This window comes from Anomaloglossus baeobatrachus, chromosome 11 (assembly GCF_048569485.1).
Source record: "Anomaloglossus baeobatrachus isolate aAnoBae1 chromosome 11, aAnoBae1.hap1, whole genome shotgun sequence".
NCBI classification, from domain to species: domain Eukaryota; kingdom Metazoa; phylum Chordata; class Amphibia; order Anura; family Aromobatidae; genus Anomaloglossus; species Anomaloglossus baeobatrachus.
The window spans coordinates 36,805,972-36,832,918 of record NC_134363.1 but is presented as its reverse complement, the minus strand read 5'-3'; the positions used below and the strand labels follow the sequence as shown (position 1 = coordinate 36,832,918).

Here is a 26,947-nt window from a genome sequence, read left to right as displayed (position 1 = left end):
GTGTAAGGCTGAGCACACACGGCGAGTAATACGGAGCAAGTGGAATGCGATAAAACATCGCATTCTACTCGGACCAATATTACTCTATGGGGCAGCTACCATGAGCGATTGTTTTCTCAGCCCTAATCACACCGAGAAAACAGTCACAGCATGCTGCGGGTGGAATGCAATCTTGTACCACTCGCAAGGGGCGAGAGAAACATCACATTGCTTTCGCGTTACACCAGTGTAACGTGAGAGAAGTGCGATTTTTCTCATCAGCTGGCAACGGAGGAGATAGGGAGATAAATCCCTCCCTCCCCTCCGCAGCTGTGGTCTGATCGCAGGATCGGACCACAGTCGCATGACACTCGCCTCTCGATGTGCTGCGAGCATGTGTCCGAGTGTCACACTAATCCCCGTGTGGCCTCAGTCTAAAGGTGCTACATGGTAGATTCGAAGCATAAAATGAAGATGGGGAAGACACAATAGATTGTTGTCTCCCACATCCTTCAATCGGCAACATGTGTTCAGAAGGTTCTTCGGCTGTAGCAATCACTAGGTTACTAACTGACTTTTTTTACCTATTTTATTGTTAGACTCTGTTCCAGAAAGACATTTTAAGATAGATTTAAAGGGGTTGTCCAAGTCCTCCCCTTGTACGGTGTCACAGGAAAGGAATTACAAGGTTCTATCTAGATGGTACAGGTGCCCCGCGGCCATCGGCGCCATATTTCCTCTGGCCTCGGACGTATGCTGGAGATTCCTAAAGGAGAAGGGCACATATCTGCATGTGTGGTGGTGATGTACGCCAATAAAACGTTTTTGGGATGGAGCCATTAATCTAGCCAACAAACTATCTGTATTTTCTGTGGTGGAGGACATCGGAGCTGGCAATGCTATCCCTAGGGTTGTTCTCTGTCTCCACGTACAAGAAGGGCTTACTTAGACACATATTGTCCGTGGCTAGGAGGCTGATCACGAGGTACTGGAGACAGGAGAAGTCTCCGTCACGTACTGAACTGGGTGTTGGAAATTAACAACATATTCAGGATGGAAGATTTGATAGGCCAGACCTCTGGTAGACCTGACAAGGTACTTGATATGTGGTCACCCTGGATTATGTTCCAGGACTCCCCGGACATGGCTGAATGGCTGAACTCATAGCGATCAGATAGCTTGACTCTCCTCTTGGCAGTAGAACTCTTTTTCAGAAGGTCTTGTATTGTCCTGGATTGGGGTGGTCATCCGGACGAGACTTTACTTCTTTCCCTTTTTTTCTTCTTCCTTTACCTCTCTATCTACACTTTTTCCTTTCCTTTTTTGTTTTCTTCATCTTCCCTTTTTTTTTGCTTTTTCTATTTGTCTAATGTGGTTTTTGTATAAAGTGCTGCAGATTTAGCACGGAACTGTTTTTATGTGGAGTCGTCTAATATTTGGATATGGATATTCGGTGCGAGTAATAGAGACATCTGTTGAAATTTGTATCTAATAAGGGGAGTATTGTTTCTCTCTTTGTTAATTGTTCATAGATGTCCATAAATGTTTCATGATTTGGAGATGCCTTTTTCAAAAGAATAAAATTTGATTAACAAGAAAAAGGAATTGTCCACTACTCGGACAGCCCCTTCTCAGTCCATGTGTCACTCCTTCTCCAGCAGCACTTATATCCATTCCTGGTGTCGTTCCATCAGTGTCACCATTGTCTCTCCCGGCAATTGCATAACATGTAAGGTCATGCCAAACCTGATGCCGCTTTAAGACCACGTCTCACTAAGCGACATCACTAGCGACATCGCTGCTGAGTCACGGTTTTCTGGGACGTAGCAGCGATCTTGCTAGCGATGTCGCTGTGTGTGACATCCAGCAACGACCTGGCCCCTGCTGTGAGGTCGCCGGTTGTTGCTGAATGTCCTGGACCATTTTTTAGTTGTTGCTCTCCCGCTGTGAAGCACAGATCGCTGTGTGTGACAGCGACAGAGCAACAACTGAATGTGCAGGGAGCAGGGAGCCGGCATCTGCGGATGCTGGTAACCAAGGTAAATATTGGGTAACCAAGCAAAGGCTTTGCTTGGTTACCTGATATTTACCTTGGTTTTCCACAGTCCGCAGCTTCTAGAAGCTGGCTGCCTGCTCCCTGCACACATAGTCAGGGTACACATTGGGTAACTATAAGCGAAGCGCTTTGCTTAGTAACCCGATGTGTACTATGGTTACCAAGCACAGCGTTGCTACACGGGTCGCTGGTGGCTGGAGGCTGATCTCTGATCGCTGTAGAGATCTGCCTGTTTGACAGCTCACCAGCGACCATGTAGCGACGCTCCAGCGATCCCTGCCAGGTCAGATCGCTGGTAGGATCGCTGGAGCGTTGCTTAGTGTGATGGTACCTTAACTCTCCCCATAGCTCTGCTGTACAAACATTATTTTTATTCAGACCTTGGTTGACAAAAGAGGTGGAGATACAAGTTATGCACTGGTGTGTGTGATGTGTGCATGATGGTGTGGCTGGGTGTCTGTGTGATGTTTGTGTGATGGTGTGCCTGGTATCTGTATGATGATGTGCCTGTGTGTGTGTGTGTGTGTATGTGATGGTGTGCCAGATGTGTGTGATGGTGTGCCTGGATGTGTGTGTGTGTGTGTGTGATGGTGTGCCAGATGTGTGTGATGGTGTGCCTGGATGTGTGTGTGTGAGTGTGTGGTGTGATGTATGTATGTATGATGATGATGTGCCTGGATATGTGTGTGATGATGTGCCTGGGTGTATGTGGTGTGTGTGTGTGTGTGATGTGCCTGGGTGTGTGTATGATGTATGTGTGATGGTGTGCATGGGTGTGTGTGTGTGTTATATTTGTGTGATGATGTGCATGGATATCTCCGTGATGGTGTGCGTGTGCATGTGTGTGTGTGTGTGTATGAGTGTTATGTATGTGTGATGATGTGCATTTATATCTCTGTGATGATGTGCGTGTGTGTGTTTGAGTGTGTGTGTGTGTGTCGCGGGCGGAGGAGGGGACGCTGCGCTCTCCCACCGCCCGAGTCCGGCCGCTGCTGCTGCTCAGTGGTGGCTCGAGCGGTGGGCTGGATCCCGGGGACTCGAGCGGCGTTCCTCGCCCGTGAGTGAAAAGGGGGAATGTTTGTGGTTTAGGGATATTGTCCGTGACGCCACCCACGGTTGTGGTGAGGTTGTGACACCACCGCTGCTCTGGACGGGGATCCCGGGAGCGATAACGGGGAGCAGCTTGGATGTTGGTTCTCCCCTCCGTGGGTAGGGGGGGCTTGGTTGTCCCGGGGCCCGGTGAAGGGGTAGGGATGGCAGGCGGGTTACGGGGCCTGGTGAGGTGCAGGGTCGCGGGGGCAGCGCTGTGTTACTCACTCAGCCAATCATGAACACAAAGTCTCCGGTAAAACAAACGGCTGGATGGACGGGTCCCACAGACGGCTGCGGTGTTTTAACCTGACCCCAGGTTAGTAATGTAAGTCCTTTCCTGCACCTTCCGTACACTCCTCCTGCGCTCCAGTTTCCAGCTGGCTCCCCAGTTCGGTACCGGGCAGACCTGGCCACAGGTCTGCACTTGAACTTTTCTCCTCCACTCCACTTTACTGTCAAAATTAGACCAGACTACACTAGACTAACTGCTTTTTCCTGCCTCAGGGCCTGTGAACTCCTCGGTGGGCGTGGCCAACCGCCTAGCTCTGCCCCCTGGTGTGAACATCAAACCCTGATGGAGGTGACTAGGGTTTAGTAGGTTGACTGATGGCACCCTATTTGGGGAAGGGTGTTGCGCAAGGGCCTAACTGTGACTACCTGGCTAGTCCAGGGCGTCACACATTCTCCAATCTGTATGTCCACTACAAAATAGGGGATGGAATTGTACATTAGATATAACTGGTTTATCCTGTTTTTTTAGGCGTTTTTGTTCCGTTAACTCATGTTTTGTTTTGCCTTCCATTAAATTACTGTAATACCTTTAAATCAGTTTTTAGGTGAAAAAAAGTTTCCAAATGGCGTATGATATACATTTTCATCACAGGTCTCTAAGGCTATGTGCGCACAGTGCGTTTTTCGGGTGCGTTTTTGGCCTCAAAACTGCATGACTTTGCTTCCCCAGCAAAGTCTATGAGTTTTCATTTTTGCTGTCCGCACACAACTGTTTTTTTAAGCTGCGTTTTTGAGCTTAAAAAAAAAAATGGACATGTCAATTCTTTCCTGCGTTTTTCTGCGTTTTCTGCCCATGTAATGCATTGGAAAAACGCAGCAAAACGCAGAGATCAAAAACGCAGCAAAACAGCCAAAACTGCACCGAATCGCATTTTTTTGACGCGGGTGCGTTTTTGTGCATTTTTAGCGGGCCAAAAACGCACAAAAACGCAGCGTCAAAAAAACGCAGTGTGTGAACTTAGCCTAAGGGCTCTATGAAACTGACTCAGGAGCAGGGACGGCTGTACTGCGCAGCCAAAAACTGCCTGGAACTACAGCAGCCAAAAACTGCCTGGAACTGCAGCAGCCAAAAACTGCCTGGAACTGCAGCAGCCAAAAACTGCCTGGAACTGCAGCAGCCAAAAACTGCCTGGAACTGCAGCAGCCAAAAACTGCCTGGAACTGCAGCAGCCAAAAACTGCCTGGAACTGCAGCAGCCAAAAACTGCCTGGACTGCAGCAGCCAAAAACTGCCTGGAACTGCAGCAGCCAAAAACTGCCTGGAACTGCAGCAGCCAAAAACTGCCTGGACTGCAGCAGCCAAAGTTAGCTCCTTTTGCTGAAGTCATGGAAGCCAATAAGTATAGCGTAAGCAATCAAACAATTGCAGGTTTGTACTTAAAAAAGTAGGGGAAAAATAAAGTTTGAAAAATCTTCAAAGCATTCCGCCACCCAAAAATAGAATAAATAGAAAACAAAACGTTTGATATAATCACGACTAAACACTTGAGTGAAATATAAAATACCTAATTTAAACCATAGATTAAACATATAATAAGAAAAAAGTAATAAAATTAAAATGCTAGAATTATTTCTTGAATTATTTCTTCTGTCACACGTCCTCAAAAAATATAATTCTGGTGATTCTGGTCTTTTCAAAACTTTTGTTTCCATCAGTTTAGACATTCTCGGCTATGTGTTGGGTTATTAAGAGGACACCACATTTACCCTGTTATACAAGCTGCACACAGACACTGTACATTGTACCACAGGGTCAGATCTCTAGTGCTGTCCCATGAAAAGATCTAATAAAATATTTACAAAAATTTGAGGGGTGTACTCACTTGTGATATCCTAATTATCTGTTGTATGGATGTCATGGGTGTGTCACGGGTGACAGACAACCCTATGGTGTCCAGCTGCTTAACCATTTCACCCCGTGCAATTTTCCGTTTTTCCGGGGTTTTTTCCGCTCCACTTCTTCCGAGAGCTGTAATTTTTTATTTTTCTGTCAATATGGTCATGTGAGGGCTCATTTTTTGCAAGACGAGTTCTCCTTTTAAATGAAACCATACGTTTTACAACATAGTGTACTGGAAAACGGCAAAAAATATCTAAGTGCAAAACAAATTGCAAAAAAGTGTGATTGCATGATTGTTTTTGGGATAGTTTATTCACTGTGTTCACTATATGGTAAAACTGATGCTTGGGTGTGATGCCTCAGGTCGGTGCGAGTTCGTAGACACCAAACATGTATAGGTTTACTTTTATCTAAAGGGTTAAAAAAATTCTGAAGTTTGTCCAAAAAAAGGCACACTTTTTGCACAATTTTCCGTACTCCATAGCATTTTAATTTTTCAGGATCTGGGGCTCGGTGATGGCTTATTTTTTGTGTCTTGAACTGACATTTTTAATGGTACCATTTTTGTGCAGAAGCGCCGTGTTGATCGCCTGTTATCGCATTTTACGCAAAATGCACAGCAACCTAAAAACGTAATTTTGGCATTTGGAATTTTTTTGCCGCTACGCTGTTTACCGATCGGATTAATTGATTTTATATTTTGATAGCTCGGGCGTTTCTGAACACAGCGATACCGGTGTGTATATTTTAAATTTTTTTAACCTTTTCATTTTCAATGGGGCGAATGGGGGCTGATTTGAACTTTTTTTTAAATTTTTTTAACAAACTTTTTTAACTTTTTTTTTATATTTTACTAGTCACCCTAGGGGACTATAATGATTAGGTGTCTGATCGCTCTTCCATTTCTCCAGATCACAGCTACACAGCTGAGATCTGCAGAAAAGCAGCTTTCCTGTTACAAATGGCAGTCTGCCGGGTGTAAAAAGAACTGACTCATGATAGCTACAGGAGTCATCACATGACCCTGTGCTACCATTGGATCCACGTGATCACATCACGTGACTTCCGATAGAGCCGGGTAAGTGAATGCTTACCACAGCCACTATTACATCACGCTGTGACATTTTCACAGGCACGAGTGGGTAGCGAATCAACTTGTGCTTGATAGCCGCACATGTCAGCTGTTCATATCAGTGGACATGTGCAGCGATCATTGCCTGCGGCAGCAGGCAGGCATTAACCTGACACGATCAATGATGTACCCAGTACCTCATGTGTCGTGAAGAGGATAAAGTCGCTGCACAAACTTCTCCTTGATAACCCATTATTTCTTCCTTGGTGTGAATGGAGTCCAATGTATCTTCCTTCTTAGGGTTAACTCTTCCCTTTTGGACCCTGCGGATGTCTTGGCAGTACAGCTGCAAATCCTTATCCCCACTCCCTTTGTCTATATATACCTGCATTTCTCCTTGTTTAGTTGCCAGTGATAGAGTTTACTCCTATGCTGTCCAGATTGCAAGCACTTGGCTTGCAATCTCAATGTCGTAACACATTGTTGTATGTTTCTGTTATTCTCCCAAAGTCATCTTGCAGATAAGTTGTCCATTTGCAATCCCCTGTTTGTTTTTTCCTGTGTGTTCTTTAGGTCTTATTGGGGTTGACTAGTGCTCATCTTGTCTGGTCACTACCTAGGGCCTATTCCAGGGTCGGCCAGGGCCTAGGTATCCTGATCGGCGTATAGGTGCAGAATCTGTCTAGGGACATCAGGGGAGCCAGGACTTTTACCAGAGGTTCTCATCTTTCTCCTTCCTTATGAGAATTCAAATTTACACTACCTAATTACCCAATATATCTTTTTGTTCTCTTTTAGCTCCCCTCAGCGCCCCTGTTCTCCGCTCCGTTACCAGCAGTTCTCTTGTTAACGGCACCAATGTGACCCTCCAGTGTGATGCCGGGGGTCAGAATGTGACTTCTTACACTTTCTACCGGGACGGTCAGAAGATCCTCTGCTCTGATCGTGTGATCTGCCGGGGATCATTCCTGGACCTCACCCCAATATCTGAGAATGACAGTGGATCCTACACCTGCACCATCCAGAACCCTGTCAGCGCCAACACCAGCGACCCCCGGAGTCTGATTGTATATGGTAAGAATATAGAGATTGTAAAATAAATTAACATATTAGTTTATACTATTTTAGTATATGTAATTGTTGTGCCAAATCCTCTATCGACAATTTTTTGCAATAGTCAGGCCTGGAAGGAATTATAAATTCCCCCATGGTGGCAAACAAGTATAAGTATTATTGACAATATTTAGTTGTACAATAATGCGAAAATATCTAGATCATCAGGATCTCATTATACCTAATACAGTGTCTTGCAAAAGTATTCACCCCCTTGGCCCTTTTCTTATTTTGTTACATTACACCCTGGGTTTAAATATACCGGTATTTGTAATCCGATTTGTGTGTGATGCATCAGCACTAAATAATGTAAGTTGGGGTAGTAAAGTGTGAAAAATATAGGCAAAAAATAAATTTATGGAATAAAATAAATAAAAATTGCCATGTGCATATGTATATACCCCTTATGCTATGAAGCCCTTAAAGGTTTCTGGTGCAAGCAATTAGCTTCATAAGTCAGATGCTTAGTGAAAGCAAGTCCACTTGTGTGCAATTTAAGTGTCCCAAGGTCTGTCAGTGTATACACACTTTTTCTGAAAGGTCGCAAAGGCAACCAGATTAAGAGGTCCCACTAACCAAGCAGCACCATGAAGACCAAGCAGATCTCCAAAGTACAGCATGGAGACCAAGGAGATCTCCAAAGAACACCATGAAGAGCAAGGAGATCTCCAAAGAACACGATGGAGACCAAGAAGATCTTCAAACAACACCGTGAATATGAAGGAGATCTCAAAACAACACCATGAAGACCAAGGAGATATCCAAACAACAACATGGAGACGAAGGAGATCTCCAAAGAACACCGTAAAGATCAAGGAGATTTCAAAAGAACACCATGAAAACCAAGGATATCTCCAAAGAACACCATGAAAACCAAGGATATCTCCAAAGAACAGCACGGAGACAAATGAGATCTCCAAACAACACCATGAAGACCAAGGAGATCTCCAAACAACACCATGAAGAACAAGGAGATCTCAAAACAACACCATAAAGACCAAAGAGATCTCCAAACAACATCATGAAGAACAAGGAGATCTCAAAACAACATCATGAAGACCAAGGAGATCTCCGACAACACCATGAAGATCAAGGATATCTCCAAATAACACCATGAAGATTAAGGAGATCTCCAAACAAGTCAGAGACAAAGTGGTGAGAAGTAGAAGTCAGGGTTGGGTTCTAAAAAATATCCCAATCTCTGATGCTCCCCAGAGCACCATCAAATCCACTATTATCAAATGGAAAGAATATGGCACCACAACAAACCTGCCAAGAGAGGGCTGCCCACCAAAACTCTCAGCCTGGTAAGAAGGTCATTGATCAGAGAGGCAGCACAAAGACCAAAAGTAGCCCTGAAGGAGCTGTAAGAAGTTGGTCGAATTTCTGCCCCTGAAGACATGAGTATAAGAATGTATACAATAATGTAAGAATGCACGTGTATAGGAATGTAAGTAAGGATTGTTTAGATGAGACTTGCTCAACAACTACATGACTGCAAGGCAAGGAATAGTTAAGGTGAGGTATTGGCACACAAGGGGAGGAAACAGGCCCTAGGAGAACAGGACTGACTCCATCTTAGATCAGATAGGATCTGACTACAGTTTAGTTCGAATCTGCAGATCGACAGATACCTGAAAGGCTGCAGTTAGTGGGTTAATGTAACTCTGAAGCAGAACACCATTATGAGGTAGCATGAATTGAGGAAACCGATAGGCTTACACATGGTCAACATCTGAAGCTAGTTCTTTTGACCATGAATGTGAAACCTCAGCAGAGAAAAGTCCATAGGAGAATGCTTAGCATAGGCTTAGGCAAACCGGCCGATATGGGAACGGAAGTGAAACAAGGAAGGTAGTCCTGTCCAGTGGTGCCCTCCCTTTGCAAATGATGAGTCCTTGTGGTTGTGAGGATGAGAAGCTGTAGGGGGCTATAATGTCATTTTCGTACGGTACCGTGATGCTAGGTTGGGAGGTAGTAAACGGACTTAAAACATGAGTGAGGAGAAGGAACAATATCACCCACCCTCTGAGGAATGGACGGGGCATCAAAGGACTGAGCCTTGACCATTGCTATTGTTCCAGGCCATTTTCACAGAGCTGCAGAGTTACCAAGCAAAGACTGAAGTATCTGTCCATATGACCACAATAAGCCTTACACTCCATAGAGCTGGCCTTTAGGGAAGAGTGGCAAGAAGAAAGTCTGTCTTTACTTACAGCCAAAAATTGGAGGTTTGTTTTGACTTAGTTTGTCGAAAGACATGTGGAAGACTCTCCAAATGTATGGAGGTAGGTGCTGTGGTCGGATGAGACCAAAATTTAACTTTTTGTCCACCAAGGTAAAAACTATGTCTGGGTCAAACCAACACAGCTCATCACCCCAAGAACACCATCAACACAATGAAACATGGTGGTGACCACATCATGTTATGGGGATGGTTATGTGCAGCAGGGACAGGGAAAATGGTCCGAGTTGAGGAGGAAGATGGATGGTGTGAAATACATAGATATTCTTGAGCAAAACCTGTTTTACTCTGTTAGTAATTTCAGACTAGGACGGAGGTTCACCTTCCAACAATACAATGAATCAAAGCTACTGCTAAAGCAACACTGGAGTGGTTTAAGGGGAAACATCTAAATATTTTGGGGAGGCCAAGTCACAGCTCAGAGCTTAATCCAGTGGAGAATCTGTAGTCAAGACTTGAAGATTGGAGATCATAAGAGGAAACCATCTAGCTTGAAGAAGCTGGAGCAGTTTTGCCTCCAGGAATAGGCAAAAATCCCAGTGTCAAGATGTAGAAAGCTCATAGAAACTTATCCAAACTGACTTGCAGCTGTTATTGGCGCCAGGTAGTTGGAGCTGCCGCTGCAGAGTTTATGGCCACTGGGGCTGGTGGTGATGGCAGCTGAGATGTTGGACCCTCCGCAAGTAGAGCTGAGCCCCAAGTTGTAGATGATGGGGTGCGGCATGGAAAGAACGGAGACCACACGATGGAAATGCAATGCAACTTGGACTTTACTAACAGCAGATGGTGTCGCCGGACGGCTGGATCAGACCCCTGGTCCCAGTATTCCCAGTGCCGGTGTGGTACCCTGATGGCTTCTTTCCCCTGCACCTCTCTGTCGTTTTGTGGAACCCCGTAGCTTGGAGCGTCTGGGGGTCCCCTCCTGTTGGTCGTCAGGCTCTTGTTCGTACGGCGGGCAGTATGAACCCTGTCAGGTCGGTGTTCTGTACCAGTTCCTGGGTCAGTCGTTATTTCTGGTGCCCCCGGATTCTTGGGTCAGTGAGGTCCGTGAAGGTCCCCTCACTGTTCCGGTATTTGTCAGGCAGCTTGAAGCGTTCACCTAACCTAGGGACCTGTGCCCCGTCAGTGCCTTGGTTTCAGGGGTACCTCGTCGTACCCTCCCTGGCAACCACTCTCCTGTACCAGTCAGGCTACCGTTACACGACCCCGTTCAGAGACACATCCATCTCCTCAGACTGTCATTACTGACTGACTTGTCATCTGTCTCCTCTCCCCGGGGTTGTTGGCAAGTGGCCTGGCTCCACCCCTAGGTGGCCATCCATTGGGTTCCCAGCTAGTCAGTCATCCCTATCTGGGTGAGGGAACTGAGGATGTTATGTGTTTTGATTGGTATCGGCATTGAGCTTCCAGTTCCCTGGGGGGTGGGCCCTGCATCCGTACCCGGATGCAGTACCTAGTAGTGCCCTGAAGGGTTCAGGGGCGCTACAATGCAAACCCCCCAAAAAAAAACCAACAGTGAATTTCCAGGTTGTGAGGTTGAAAAACATGTAAAATGCCAAGGGGGTGAATACTTTTGCAAGGCTCTGTACATTCAATATACCGTCTTTTCCTCCTTTATTGAGGCTCCAGTACATAGGTCACCTTTTGTCAGTGTCCAGCTGAATAATGATCCATATAAGTGTCTGTTTAACGATAGATGCAAATATCAGCATACCGCCATAGAGACTTCACTTCGCGTAAGGGCAGAAATGTTTTAAAAGATTTCACTCCTCAGTTAAGCCTGTCCACATTATCCTGTTCCCCTTTTTGCTTGTCTGATATGTATTCACCCCGTCTTCTAGGTCTGCTTATTAGGAGCAAAAGAAGAGGAAGCATTTTAGCAGTCGCTTGTTGGTTGCATGCTGAAAGTTTGTCAGATGTGTAAATAGGGGGTCAATCCAAGCCCCTATAGTCAGAATTGTGATAGTGTAGTGTATACATTCTAAACTTTAACAATCTGACCTTTTATGTCCTTTATGTTTTGCGCCTCAGTTCCGGTCTCTAATGTCGCGGTGACGAGTAATGTATCGGGACTTGTCTGGCCTGGATTAGATTCGGTGACTCTACGATGCTCGGCTCGTGGTACAAATATCAGTTATTTGTGGAGTCTAAAAGGGGCACCGATATCTGGAGGAGGCCGATATACCCTCACCGATAATAACACTGCGCTCATTATCAGCCCGGTCTCCACTACGGACAACGGACCCTTCACCTGTACGGCTAGAAACATAATAAACAGCCAAAACAGCAATGACGTGAAGCTCAACCTGGCCGGTAAGGAACACATAGTTACTAAGGTTGACAAAAGACCTAGGTCCATCTACCGGTAGTTCAACCTTCCTCCACCGATTCTACATTTTGTCCCTAAGTCACTTATAACGTCATGTCTGTAATTAATATTTGTAATTTACACAGAACAAGAGAATATAAATATACACAAAAGGCATCTCAGCAACAGCTTTATATACAAAAGGCAATGAGCTTGGTGGTTTCACCTGTCTTTAAAGAAGTAGTAATAGCATGACATGTACAGAGGTAGTTACTTGCTATATACAGCTATGAGCTGATACTTGCATTTTGCTGGTATAAGTGCATCTCAATAAATTAGAATATCATCAAAAAGTTAATTTATTTCAGTAATTCAATACAAAAAGGGAAACATACATTATATAGAGTCATTACACACAGAAGGGTCTATTCCTATATATTATACAGAGTCCTTATACACAGGGATCTATTCCTATATATTATTTAGAGTCATTACACACAGAGGGATCTATTCCTATATATTATATAGTCATTACACACAGAGGGATCTATTCCTATATATTATATAGAGTAATTACACACAGAGGGATCTATTCCTATATATTATATAGAGTCATTACACACAGAGGGATCTATTCCTATATATCATATAGAGTAATTACACACATAGGGATCTATTCCTATATATTATATAGAGTGATTACACACAGAGGGATCTATTCTATATATTATATAGAGTCATTACACACAGAGGGATCTATTCCTATATATTATATAGTCATTACACAAAGAGGGATCTATTCCTATATATTATATAGAGTCATTACACACAGACGGATCTATTCCTATATATTATTTTAGAGTGATTACACACAGAGGGATCTATTTCTATATATTATATAGTCATTGCACACAGAGGGATCTATTCCTATATATTCTATAGAGTCATTACACACAGCACGATCTATTGCTATATAATATATAGAGTCATTACAGACAGACGGATCTATTGCTATATATTATGTAGAGTCATTACACACAGAGGGATCTATTTCTATATAGTATATAGAGTCATTACACACAGAGAGATTTATTCCTATATATTATATAGTCATTACACAGAGGGATCTATTTCACGTTTTTATTTGTGTTAATCTTGATATTTTGACTTACAGCCAATGAAAACCCAAAAGTCATTATCTCAGAATTTTAAAATAATTACCACAAAACACCTGCAAAGGCTTCCTAAGTGTTTAAAATGGTCCCTTAGTCTGGTTCAGTAGGCTACACAATCATGGGGAAGACTGCTGACTTGACAGATGTCCAAAAGGCAGTCGTTGACACACACCTCAAGGAGGGTAAGCCACAAAAGGTTTATGCTAAAGAAGCTGGCTGTTCAAGGAGTGCTGTATCCAAGCTTATTAATGGAAAGTTGTGTGGAAGGAAAAAGTGTGGTAGAAAAAGGTGCACAAGCAACCGGGATAACCGCAGCCTTGATAGGATTGTTAAGAAAAGGCCATTCAAAAATTTGGGGTAGATTCACAAGGAGTGGACGCTGCTGGAGTCAGTGCTTCAAGAGCCACCGCACACAGACGTATCCAGGACATGGGCTACAAGTGTCGCATTCCTTGTGTCACCATTCATGACCAATAGACAAGGCCAGAAGTGTCTTACCTGGGCCAAGGAGAAGAAGACCTGGACTGTTCTCAGTGTCCAAGGTATTGTTTTCAGATGAGAGTAAATGTTGCATTCCTTTTGGAAATCGCGGTCCCAGAGTGGAGACACCACAATCCAAGCTGCTGGAGGTCTAGTGTGAAGTCTCCACAATCAGTGATGGTTTGGGGAGCCATGTCATCTGCTGGTGTAGGTCCCATGTGTCTTATCAAGACCAAAGTCAGCGCAGCCGTCTACCAGAAAATTTTGGAGATGGAAATGTAATTTTCCAGCAAGACTTGGCCCCTGTCCACACTGCCAAAAGTACCAATACCTGGTTTACTAACCACAGTATTACTGTGCTTGATTGGCCAGCAAACTCACCTGACCTAAACCCCATAGAGAATCTGAGACTTTTCACTAGGCGCCAACATTTCTGAGTGTAATATCATTTTTCAGTTGGTCTTATATAATATTGTAATTTTCTGAGATAATGACTTTTGGGTCTTCATAAGCCATAATCATCAACATTACCAGAAATAAACACTTGAAATAGATCACTCTGTGTGTATTGACTCTATATAACATATAGGAATAGATCTCTTTGTCTGTAATGACTCTATATAATATATAGGCATAAATCACTGTGTATAATGACTCTATGTAATATATAGGAATAGCTCTCCCTGTGTGCAACGACTCTATATAATATATAGGAATAGATCCCTCTGTATGTAATGACTCTATATAATATATAGGAATAGATCCCTCTGTGTGTAATGACTCTATACACTGTGTGCAGAATTATTAGGCAAATGAGTATTTTGCTCACATGATGATTTTTATACATGTCGTCCCACTCCAAGCTGTATAGGCTGAGAGTCAACTACCAATTACGGTAAGTAAATCAGGTGATGTGCATCTCTGTAATGCAGAGGGGTGCGGTGTAATGACATCAACACCCTATATAAGGTGTGCTTAATTATTAGGCAACTTCCTTTCCTTTAGCAAAATGGGTCAGAAGAGAGATTTGATGGGCTCTGAAAAGTCCATATTGTGCGATGTCTTGCAGAGGGATGCAGCAGTCTTGAAATTGCCAAACTTTTGAAGCGTGATCACCAAACAATCAAGCGTTTCATGGCAAATAGCCAACAGGGTCGCAAGAAGCGTGTTGGTCAAAAAAGGCGCAAAATAACTGCCCATGAATTGAGGAAAATCAGGCGTGAAGCTACCAAGATGCCATTTGCCACCAGTTTGGCCATATTTCAGAGCTGCAACGTTACTGGAGTATCAAAAAGCACAAGGTGTGCCATACTCAGGGACATGGCCAAGGTAAGGAAGGCTGAAAAACCACCACCTCTGACCAAGAAACATAAGATAAAATGTCAAGACTGGGCCAAGAAATATCTTAAGACTGATTTTTCAAAGGTTTTATGGACTGATGAAATGAGAGTGACTCTTGATGGGCGAGATGGATGGGCCAGAGGCTGGATCAGTAAAGGGCAGAGATCTCCACTCCGACTCAGACGCCAGCAAGGTGAAGGTGGGGTACTGGTATGGGCTGGTATCATGAAAGATGATCTTGTGGGACCTTTTCGGGTTGAGGATGGAGGGAAGCTCAACTCCCAGACTTATTGCCAGTTTCTGGAAGACAACTTCTTCAAGCAGTGGTACAGAAAGAAGTCGGTATCGTTCAAGAAAAAACATGATTTTCATGCAGGACAATGCTCCATCACATGCATCCAACTACTCCACAGCGTGGCTGGCCAGTAAAGGTCTAAAAGATGAAAAAATAATGACATGGCTGCCTTGTTCACCTGATCTGAACCCCATAGAGAACCTGTCGTCCCTCATAAAATGTGAGATCTACAGGGAGGGAAAACAGTCCACCTCTCGGAGCAGTGTCTGGAGGCTGTGGTGGCTGCTGTACACAATGTTGATCGTAAACAGATCAAGCAATGACAGAATCTATGGATGGTCGGCTGCTGAGTGTCATCAGAAAGAAAGGGGGTTATATTGGGCACTAATTTTTGGGGTTTTGTTTTTGGATGTCAGAAATGTTTATTTCTAAATTTTGTGCAGTTATATTGGTTTACCTGGGGAAAATAAACAAGTACGATGGGAATATATTTGTTTTTTATTAAGTTGCCTAATAATTCTGCACAGTAATAATTACCTGCACAAACCGAATCCTCCTAAGATAACCAAATCTAAAAAAAAAAACCCCACCCCAACGTCCAAAAATATTAAGCTTTGATATTTATGAGTCTTTTGGGTTGATTGAGAACATAGTTAATCAATAATAAAAAAAATCCTCTAAAATACAACTTGCCTAATAATTCTGCACACGGTGTATAATATATAATAGCCAATGCACACAGCTACCCTGTATCAGTATCTCATTCCCCAGCACCAGTCTCCTTGATGTCTATTACGCGACCATCCTCTCCATACAATGTTCAGACTTACTCCAACATGGCTATGTCCATTACAGGTGGCTCATTCTCACCCATCCACCAGATGCAATCTTCTCTCATAAGAATAAGCCTATATGTCCCCTCACATAATATGGCATATAATAACACAAGGATTGCATTTATTTAGCAAAACTAGGTGGTATCTCCACTGCAACAGGGTCTTAAATAACAGATGACAATCAACAAGAATATGTCTGTCTCGACTAGTGTAAAACATAACAGTTGTTTTGAGGTAGAAGAAGTCCTTAACTTTTAGTAAGCATGTGGCCGTCTCATTTTCAGACCCATACTTAATAAAAATAATGAAACCTTTACTCACCTCCCGTACCAGCGCTGTTCCAGCTGTCTCTCACCTTCGGACCAACCGAGATAATCAACAGGAAGTGAGTGCTACAGTTGACCTCACTTCCTGTTGATTGTTCGTTTGGTCCGAAGGCAGAGAAAAGGAAGCTGGCGCTGATTGCATGATTACGATGGCGTCACCACGCTGGGACTCTGATGTCCTGCGCATGCGCTGTCATCAGCAACAGTGCAGGGAGATGGTGTCTCTCGGGACTACCACAGGGGTTAACTATATCGGCGTGCTGTTCACGCTGATATATCGAACAGCAGCTCAGCTCCGGGTGGGCCCCTGATGAGCACGGGGCCAAGGGTGACCGCTCTCTCTGCCCCCCCCCCCCCCCGATAGCTACTGATAAGGTCAATTACCTTCCTACTATTGTCACCTCCCTGGCTGCAAGGTACAAACCCAACCTGGTCATTTTGACAAGATACAGAAGCCAAGAAGACAAACACGTTGCTAATATTTTGCTTTGGAATGAGAGTAATATATGAATGTAAGATACTGGGAGGTATTGGCAAACCCGTAAGAAATTCAGTGAGTATAGTTTGGATAAATAGTCCTGAAAGTTCTTGGCAATTTTGGTATACACCTCTAATCAGCTACTTTTAATGTTTCCCTCCCAGACTGTCTTAAATTAGGCACGGTATTCATGTCAGTGTAAAATATTATTATTTAATGGCCTTCAGCTTCAAACTCCAATACAGATGTGCAGGGCCAGATTAAGGTTGGTGGGGGCCCCTGGGCAGAAAATCTGGTGGGGGCCCCATAACGTTAACATTTTTAGCCATAACAGTAGAGCACGAACCGTAGCATTTAGATATAAATCCAATGAACATTTATCTTATCCTGTTCTGCCACATTCAGATTTACAGTACTACAATACACACACAGTCCAGGATAAATCACAGCTGTCCACTTACACACAGAAAGTAGAGTTAAGGCTGCTTTACACATTTCGATCTCGTATGCGATTGCACACGCCCCCATCGTATGTGCGGAACAGGCAATTTGTTGCCCGTGTCGCACAAACGATTAACCCCCGTCACACGTACTTACCTTCCAAATGACCTCGCTGTGGGCGGCGAACATCCACTTCCTGAAGTGAAAGGGACGTCACACAGCGGCCGGCCAATAGAAGCGGAGGGGCGGAGATGAGCGGGACGTAAACATCCCGCCCACCTCCTTCCTTTCGCATTGCCGGCAGTACGCAGGTAAGCTGCAGTTCATTGTTCCCGGGGTGTCACATGGAGCGATGTGTGCTGCCTCAAGAACGATGAACAAAGAGACGTTCAATTTTTAGAAAATGAACGACGTGTATGCAATCAACGTTTTAACGCACAATCAGGGTCGCACGTAGCTGTCACACACTACAATATCACTAACGATGCCGGATGTGCGTCACTTACGACGTGACCCCGCCGAGACATCGTTAGATATATTGTAGCGTGTAAAGCCCGCTTTTGTCACATATTTTTTATTGATCCCAATGTTAAGGCAGCCAGGGCCAGCTCCAGGGTTTTGTGGCCTCCGGGTGAAAGAGTCTCAGTGGACCCCATCCACACACAGACACGCACATACACATACAGGCATACATATACATATTTGAAGACAAATTCAGAAAAATACATATAAACAAATATATGCACAGTCATATACACTGACATACATGCAGACACAGACGCATTAGGGTTCGTGCGCACGTTGCGTAATTACATGCATTTACGCTGCGTATAGCACTGCAGTGTAAATGCATGCGTCCTGCGTCCCCTATACAATCTATGTAGATTGTGCATGATACGTGCACCCATTGCTTTTATGAACGCAGCGATTTGGGTGCTAAAATGTTGACCCAAATCTGTGCGTTCATAAAATGAGCATGTCAATTATTCCGTGCGCTATGGATGCAGCTCCCACTCTGTCTATGGTGGGGGAAGCAGCCAGAGCGCATGAAATCGGCTTTTTTTGTACAGAAAAACTGCATCCATTATGCAGTGATTCTGCAGCGATTTGACGCGCACATGTGCTGTCAAATCGCTGCAGAATATTCAGCAGTTACGTGCGCATGAGCCTTTACAGGTATTAATATGGGGAAATCGCCAGCAGCCTCACTCACCTCTCCCGCTTGTTTCCGTCCAGCTCCTTCAGGACATGTGGCTGTGTTTCACGATGGCTGTCACTAACAGACATGACTGCACACTGACAGCACTGCTGTATATACATCACAGGAGGGGCAGGGGGCATAGACGTTACTGGAGTGGCAAACAGCTCTGGTGGTGTACTCATCACTGCGATGGGTGACATAGCGCTCTGGGGAACCCATATAGTTCGGGGGGGGGGCGCACAGACTGCTCTAATTCATATATACACACACAGTACTGCTTCTTACACACACATCTCTGACACACACACACACACACACACACACACACACTACAATGCACCCCCCATCACCCCCTACACACACACACACACACACACAATACAATGCACCCCCCATTACCCCTACACGCACACACAATACAATGCACCCCCCATTACCCCTACACACACACGCACACACAATACAATGCACCCCCCATTACCCCTACACACACACGCACACACTACAATGCACCCCCCATTACCCCTACACACACACGCACACACACACACAATACAAACCCCATTACCCCTACACACACACGCACACACACACAATACACCCCCATTACCCCTACACACACACACACACACAATACACCCCCCATTACCACTACACACACACAATACAATGCACCCCCCATTACCCCTCTCCCCACACACAATACAATGCACCCCCCATTACCCCTACACACACACACACACACACAATACAATGCACCCCCCATTACCCCTACACACACAATACAACCCCCATTACCCCTACACACACACACACACACACACACATATAATACAATGCACCCCCCATTACCCCCACACAATACAATGCACCCCCCATTACCCCTACACACACACACACACAATACAATGCACCCCCCATTACCCCTACACACAATACAATGCACCCCCCATTACCCCTCCCCACACACAATACAATACACCCCCCATTACCCCTCCCCCTACACACACACACACAATATACCCCCCATTACCCCTCCCCCTACACACACACACACACACACAATACAATGCACCCCCATTACCCCTCCCCCCACACACAATACAATGCACCCCCATTACCCCTCCCCCCACACACACACACACAATACAATGCACCCCCCATTACCCCTCTCCCCACACACAATACAATGCACCCCCCATTACCCCTCTCCCCACACACAATACAATGCACCCCCCATTACCCCTCTCCCCACACACAATACAATGCACCCCCCATTACCCCTCTCCCCACACACAATACAATGCACCCCCCATTACCCCTCTCCCCACACACAATACAATGCACCCCCCATTACCCCTCTCCCCACACACAATACAATGCACCCCCCATTACCTCTCTCCCCACACACACACACAATACAATGCACCCCTCATGACCTCTCCCCCCACACACAATACACCCTCCATTACCCCTCCCCCCCACACACAATACAGTGCACCCTCCATTACCCCTCCCTCCACACACAATACAATGCACCCTCCATTACCCCTCCCCCCACACACAATACAGCCCTCATCACCCCCTGCACACACAAATTACACTGCTCCATCCCTACACACTCCTGCCTCCCCCCCTCCCTCGGAATACAGTACTCCTCCTCTGCCTGTCACAGAGCTGTGTTCCTTCACAAATGTTCCCCGTTATGTGTCCTCTGCCCCTCCTCACTCATCCCCATTAATTACACCTGTCTCTTCAGCTCCTTCATGGAGCGCTCGCTTCCTCATGTCCCCAGTGTGGCGCCGGCAGCACTGTGATGATGTCAGCAAGGTGCTGATCTCATCACGTTGCTGCACGTCGGGGGCGGGGCCCAGTCCCGGCGCGCTGTTCAAATGTATTTACGTCTGAAAGACGCAAATACATTTGAATAGGAACGGAAACAGGAAGCTGCGGTAATCGGCTCTGCTGCGCTCCTCTGCAGTGTACATGCCGGCACGCAGCAGAGCCGGCACACAGCAGAGCCGGCACACAGCAGAGCCGGCACACAGCAGAGCCGGCACAGCTCGCTGCCTCCTGCTCCTGCTAGTGTGCCTGGCATGTAAGGAGCGCAGCGGGGACAGCAGACCGCGGCCCACCACACCGTGCCCCTGCTTCTAGGTACGGCCGCAGCACATAGCAGGGAGCATTAGCACACCTCTGACCCCGGAAGTTCAAGCGGCCGCTGGTACTTCCGAGGTCAATCAGCGTCCTGTGCCCGCAGTTTGTTTTTGCGTCTTAAAGACGCAGATGCAAATAAATAGCGGTGCCCCCCCGAAAACACAGCTGATTTATTAGACTGTCTTTACGGAGGGGGAGAGGGTGTGAAAAAAAAATGCTGACAGGTGCCTAGTGCCAAGTATGGTGGGGGCCCCCTTAGAAGCTCTTTTGGTGGGGGCCCCTGGGCTCCAGCCCCGCCTGCCCCGCCTATAATCCGGCCCTGCAGATGTGAATAAGTAAGTTTGCCCATGGCAGAGATCAACGAGTGATCATAGTCTTACGGATCGCTTCTCATATCTCACATTTGGTTTGGTTCCCAGCTCCGGTCTCGTCAGTGGCGCTGACCAGTAACACATCGGCGGTGCTCTGGGCAGGACAGGACTCGGTGTCTCTCTATTGCTCGGCTCAGGGATCAGCCATCACCTTCTCCTGGAGTCTGAATGGAAGCAAAGTGTCCTTAAATCCTTCATATTCCATTACTCAGGGTGATTCTCCTCCAAACTCCACTCTCACGATCAGCCCGGTCTCCAAGACCGACACTGGACCCTTCATCTGCACAGTGTCCAACAGAGCTAATAGTATGAACAGTAATGCAGCCAACCTCAATATCAACTGTGAGTAACAATGTCATTCTATCTATCCTCTATCTATTCGTCTATCTATCTATCTATCTATCTATCTATTCGTCTATCTATCTATCTATCTATCTATCTATCTATCTATCTATCTATCCATCCATCCATCCATCCATCTATTTATCCATCCATCCATCTATCTATCCATCTATCGAACTATCCATCCATCTATTTATCCATCCATCTATCTTTCTATATATCTATCTATTTATCTATCTAACATCTAATCTATTAGTCTAATCAGTCTATGTGTCATACGATGGTAGCACATCGCACTTAATGGTTACAATTTACATTGAGAGGCACAATATTCTTGATGGTTGCAGTCACACATTCTTTACAAAGACACTTGAAACTCAAGGCCACTTTACACGCTGCGATATCGGTACCAATATCGCTAGCATGCGTACCCGCCCCCATCGGTTGTGCGACAAGGGCAAATCGCTGCCCGTGATGCACAACATCGCCCAGACCCGTCACAGTACTTACCTGCCTAGCGATGTCGCTGTGACCGGCGAACCGCCTCCTTTCTAAGGGGGCGGTCCGTGCGGCGTCACAGCGACGTCACTAAGCGGCGCCCAGTAGCAGCGGAGGGGCGGAGATGAGCGGGACAAACATCCTGCCCACCTACTTTATTCCGCATTGCAGGCGGGAGACAGGTAAGGAGAGGTTCCTCGTTCCTGCGGTGTCACACGTAGCGATGTATGCTGCCGCAGGAACGAGGAACAACATCGTTACTGCAGCAGCAACGATAATCGAGACTAGGGGGGATGTCACCGATGAGCGATTTTGAACGTTTTTGCGACGATTCAAAATCGCTCATAAGTGTCACACGCAACGACATCGCTAACGCAGCCGGATGTGCGTCACAAATTCCGTGACCCCAACGACAGCAATGTCGTAGCGTGTGAAGCAGCCTTTAGAGTTTTAAGTTCACACTTGAATAATCTTCTTCCAGGCCCATTGTTATCATGTGATATTCAACAAATCTACGTAGAGTCAGGTCGGTCTTTAGATGACTGCTAATTTTTTGTCATCCTTCTTTGCCTCGGTGGCTCTCCGGCAGTCTACCCCCTACCACAATCTGCTCTTCCTCGGCTGGGCTGTACTTCATTGGGTCGTCATGATAAACTATCGTGTGAAATTTCAGATAGGTATCTAAATAGAGAGATAGACATTTTATTAATAATATGTGTTCACTTTCTTACATTCTAGGGTTTCCCGATGGGTATATTTTCTGTACTGCGCAACCCATAAACCAGGTGGTAAAGCTCGGCTGTTCTTGGCCCGGAGGAAAGCCTGCAGCTAATGTCACCATGATATTTGGCGGTGTACAAAATACGAGCGCTAATGAAGTGTATAGAAATGTGAGTTCTTCTAGTGACATCCATGGGAACAATCTGACCTGTAATGGTGATCAGCTCGGAAGAAACTCAAGATGCATTTTATCATTTGGTAAGAAATTAATATGATATTTCAGCTGCATGTATGTTCTACACTGGAGTAGTGAGCAAATGGAAATATCTATGGGCCTGGTCACTTCTGCTTTCTTAATTTCTGTTATTACGTCATATGGAAATAATAAAGAAAATGTTGGCCGTAGGGAAATGAGCAGTGGCTGGATGCGTGAGCCTAGGACAGGTGCATATAATATATTTTCATTTTATGTATTGTAATGTCCTTGGGCTTGGTCTCAAGCCATGGCAAGTTAATGGATGAAAGCTCTGTAGTAATATTGATCTTCTGCAGACCAGACAGGTCCACCAGGGTCTTCGCCATTTTCTTGATTGTATCAAGCCATCGGTTGCTGGTCTTCCTCGTCACCTTGTTCCTTCTATTCTTCCGACGATAATGTCCTTCTCTAGTGATTGCTCTCTTCGTATGATATATCCAAAGTAGGCAAGTCGTAGCTTGTTTATCCTTGCCTTGCCTTTGTTTGTTCTTCTTGCCATCCATTGTATTGATAACATCTTTCTCCAGCACCACATTTTGAAGGTGTTGATTCTTATTCTGTCCTGTTCCTTTATCGTCCAGCCTTCACATCTCCAGTGGGAAAAAAAAGTATTTAGTCAGCCACAAATTGTTCAAGTTCTCCCACCTAAAAAGATGAGGTCGGCCTGTAATTGACATCATAGGTAGACCACAACTATGAGAGACAAAATGAGAAAACAAATCCAGTAAATCACCGCGTCTGATTTGGCAAGATTTTTTTGCAAATTATGGTGGAAAATAAGTATTTACTCACCTAAAAACATGCAAGATTTCTGGCTCTTACAGACTTGTAACTTCTACTATAAGAGGCTCCTCTGTCCTCCACTCATTACCTGTAGTAATGGCACCTGTTTGAAGTTGTTATCAGTATAAAAGACACCTGTCTACAACCTCCAACAGTCACACTCCAAACTCCACTATGGTGAAGACCAAAGAACTGTCGATGGACAACAGATACAAAATTGTAGCCCTGCACCAGACTGTGAAAACTGAATCTGCAATAGGCAAGCAGCTTGGTGTGATGAAATCAACTGTGGGAGCAATAATAAGAAAATGGAAGACATACAAGACCAATGATAATCTCCCTCGATCTGGGGCTCCATGCAAGATCTCACCCTGTGGGGTCAAAGTGATCACAAAAATGGTGAGCAAAAATTCCAGAACCACACGGGGGGACCTAGTGAATGACCTGCATAGAGCTGGGACCACTGTAACAAAGGCTACCATCAGTAACACACTATGTCGCCAGGGACTTAGATCCTGCAGAGCCAGACATGTTCCCCTGCTTAAGCCAGTTCATGTTCGGACCCATCTGAAGTTTGCTAGAGAGCATTTGGATTATCCAGAAGAGTATTGGCAGAATGTCATATGGTCTGATGAAACCAAAGTAGAACTGTTTGGTAGAAACACAACTCATCATGTTTGGAAGAGACAGAGAGCTGAGTGGCATCCAAAGAACACCATACCTACTGTGAAGCATGGGGGTGGTAACATCATGCTTTGGGGCTGTTTCTCTGCAAAGGGACCAGGACGACTGATCCGTGTATATGAAAGAATGAATGGGGCTGAGTATCATGAGATTTTGAGTGCAAACCTCCTTCCATCAGCAAGGGCATTGAAGCTAAAATGTAGCTGGGTCTTTCAGCATGATAATGATCCCAAGCACACCACCAGGGCAACAAAGAAGTGGTTTTATAAGAAGCATATGAAGGTCCTGGAGTGGCCTAGTCAGTCACCAGATCTCAACACCATAGAAAACCTTTCGAGGGAGTTGAAAGGCCGTGTTGGCCAGCAACAGGCCCAAATAATCAATGCTCTAGTGGAGATCTGCATGGAGGAATGGGCCAACATGCCACTAACAGTGTGTGCCAACCTTATGAAGACTTACAGACCTCTGCCATTGCCAACAAAGGATGTATAATAAAATATTGAGATGAACTTTTGTTATTGACCAGATACTTATTTTCCACCATAATTTGCATAAAAAATCTTGCCAAATCAGACAAGATGATTTTCTGGATTTGTTTTCTTATTTTGTCTCTCATAGTTGGGGTCACCTATGATGTCAATTACAGGCCTCTGTCATCTTTTTAAGTGGGAGAACTTGCACAATTGGTGGCTGACTAAATACTTTTATCCCCCACTGTATTTGTTAGTACGGAAAAGACCAGACTATGTACAAGCCGAGACCAGACTATGTACGAGCCGTGTCTTCATCACCAGAGAAATGTTCCTCGATTTGAAGACTTTGTCCAGTGACTTCATTGTTGATTTGCTCATAGTTATTCTCGTATTGACGTCTGATGAATAATATATAGGATTTGGAAAATTAACATTCTAGCAACTTTGACATTACTTAAACATCACAGCATCCTGGGTCAAAGTATGTCAGTCCAGCCGTTATTGGTTCCCTGAGTCTTTATAGTATGATGAACTTCAAAACTCTACACAATATTCTAAATGCAGTCTAACTAGTAGAGATAGCAAACCCGCAGACGTTCGGAATCACTAGGTCCTACTGGATTTAAAAAAAAAAAAATGTCTTGACCAGAACTTGAGCCTGGACCCTGAACCCCATATAAGATTATATGGACCCAAACTTTAGTGCTATAAATTGATGTTAATAAGGGCTAGGGGGCTGCAAAAGGAAGTAAAATGGGGATTTAAAGTAGGACAATTATACTCACTGAGTTTCTGCACAACTTTCACACTGCTCTGGGTCTGCTCATTATCTTATGAATATTCCTTGCTTCTCCAGCCCACACTCTGTGATAGCATCTGTGATTGGTTGCAGTCAAACTGCGACCCACCTTCTGTGCCAACGTTTCTGATTGGCTGCCTTCATACTAGTTTTCTGGGTCCCCAAAGTGGAGTGTAAAAATAAATAAATAATTCAAAAAAATTGGCTTAGGGTCCCCAGTATTTTGATACCCAGCACAGATAAAGGAGACAGCTGGAGAGTCCAGCCCCCAGCTGTATGCTTTATCTTGGCTGTTTATCAAAATACAAGGGACCCCACGTGTTTTTTTTAAAATGATTTCAATAAATAATTTTTAAAAAATGACATGGGGTCCCTTGTATTTTGATACCTAGCCAAGATAAAGCAGACAGCTGGGGCTGGTATTCTTAAGCTGGGGAGACCCATGGTTATAAGGCTCTCTGCAGTCCAAAAATAGCAGCCTACAGCTACCTCACAATTGGCATATCCATTAAATGCACCAATCCTGGTGCGTTACCCAGCTCTTCCCGATTGCCTTGGTGCGGTGATAATTTGGGTAATATAAGGTTTAAATGACAGATGTGACTTGTCAAAAAAATCACAGCTGCCATGAAGCCCTGAATTAGTAATGGGTAGGGGTCTATGAGAACCCCCATTACTAATTATGTAAGCTAAAATAAATAAATACACCACGACGTCCCACAACGTCTGGCTCTCCTACAACCTGAGGTCGCAGTGCGCGGTCACATTAGAAAAGATGACCGATTAATTCGGCCTGCAGGACACACTCACAGAGCCACAGCTGTGAGATTGGTGATGACAGTGAGTTCACCTGAAGTCACAGCTGGCAGTTTCCACGATACCCCGGCTGTGACCTCAGGTGAACTCACCTCAGGGGTACTCATTGCATTGCAAACGAACTGACATATAATGAGGGTTAACAAGATAATGAACCAAACCAAAAAGAAGAAAAACCCTTGTCAAAATGTCACAGCCGGTATTATCAGTATTACATGTCCCATTTAAGCTGCTCTCATACATAAGATACTGTATATTGCCTTACAGATAACACATATTGGCATGACAGGCTGTGTAACAAGGACAATAAATGGGCATCATACAATGTATGTTAAAAACCTCTAGCCCATTGGAATCAATGAACTGATGACTAAACTGGTGCTTAGCTTAAAGAAGTAAGATGCTGATTTATGGGCCTTGTTACACAGCCTGTCATGCCGATATGTGCTATCTGTAAGGCAATATATCTTATGTCTGTGA

At 44.9% G+C, this 26,947-nt stretch overlaps 1 pseudogene; it reads left to right on the top strand.

Annotated features, from left to right (window-relative positions):
* Positions 1-26,947, top strand: part of LOC142256769 (cell adhesion molecule CEACAM5-like) — a 133,380-nt pseudogene that overhangs the window by 9,239 nt on the left and 97,194 nt on the right.